Genomic DNA, 1,469 nt, shown 5'->3' with positions numbered 1-1,469 from the left:
TGTCTGTTTGGACCTTTCTGAACATGTGCAGCAAATGGACTGATCCAATATGGTGGACACTGAAGGGGGGGGGGCTGAGACACACTTAATATTATCAGTGTTCTGGTGGCATTTTAGCCAAAGGATTTTTATCAAAAACATAATTAATGTTCACAAATAAGGAATAGTTGTATTAACCACACATGGAAACAGAGTTTTATGGGGCCCCCAGGAACTTGGGGCCCTAAGCAGCTGCCTAGTATTGCCAAATGGTAAATCCCCCCCTGACTGTGTCTCATTGCGGATACTTGAATTATATGTCAAAGACAATGAATCCCAATTCTGCAGGTTAGGGATGTTTCCGGCTAGTTGGACGAATCTGAACAGCTTTGATTTATAGCGAGGAAGATGCTAAGCTAACTGAATATATGACTATATAGACACCAGGTAGAGTGATGAAAAAGCACCTTTTATTATATCCAACATCTCTGGATTCTCAGATTATCTTTCTTGAAGAAAAATTCACAGCAAGTAACAGAAAAAACAGCAACAGCTCCTTCGTTTTTATCTGATCTGTGGTCGGAAAGAGCTTCCTCCTCCTGGGTGGAAATACAGCCCTGGGAAAAGCTTTGCTTATTATTGGATGTCCACTCCAGGAGTATCTCCACACGGTCCCCACGATGGTGGGGCTCTAACAGAAATCTGTGAAAGCGTCTCAGGGCTGCAGGACAAAGCTGCAGCAGGGCTGTACATCTGTGAGAGGAGAAACAAAGCTTTGTTTGTCAACCTCAATCACTTGTGCTCATGAAAGCAGACACTTACTTGAAAAACTTTCTTTTTCTTTCAGGGGGCGAGTGAAGCGGGGTTGGCGGTGGTGGTGGTGGGGGGGGGGACACTCTAAACCTACATCCTGGTATAAATTTGCAGAACGTAATACAGGCCCGATTGTGTGCAGAGCCGACGCAGGATGCATACAAATAGAATCCCCTCTGAAATGTCCTCTTCCTTGCATGGCTCAGTGGCTAATGTACAATAAATCAACAAAAGGGGGCTTTAATACCAGCGAGCTGCAGCTCCGGGACTCTGTTATTTTATCTTTTTACAGTATTTAATTGGAAGGTTTCCCTGAAACTCTACACGCTGCTTTCAAACCAATGTGGCCAAACCTAAGAGGAGCTTGATAAGAATTTCTCCCCCTCCTCTTCACCTCCACCCTCTCTTCTCTTAAAGTTTTTTTTTACCTTTTAGAAAGGAAGTTTCAGCTGAAGGGAGAGTAAAGTTACAAGTGTGTGGCATTTGCTGGAGGGAAACTGAATCTGGAGGCTCAGAGGGACGAATAAGGCCAGGCTGGGAAAAAGGGAAGTTGGCAGCGGTGGCGGGTCAACAGCGCGCCTCGGAGCCGTAGCTGCTGCACCAGGTGTCCACTTAATTCAAATGATACTATTATTCATAGACAGAGGAAGAGTATTGAAACAAGCCCCCCCCCCCCC

Source organism: Cyprinodon variegatus, unplaced genomic scaffold (assembly GCF_000732505.1).
Source record: "Cyprinodon variegatus isolate N-32 unplaced genomic scaffold, C_variegatus-1.0 Scaffold312, whole genome shotgun sequence".
Classification (NCBI taxonomy): domain Eukaryota; kingdom Metazoa; phylum Chordata; class Actinopteri; order Cyprinodontiformes; family Cyprinodontidae; genus Cyprinodon; species Cyprinodon variegatus.
This window is presented reverse-complemented; position numbering follows the sequence as displayed.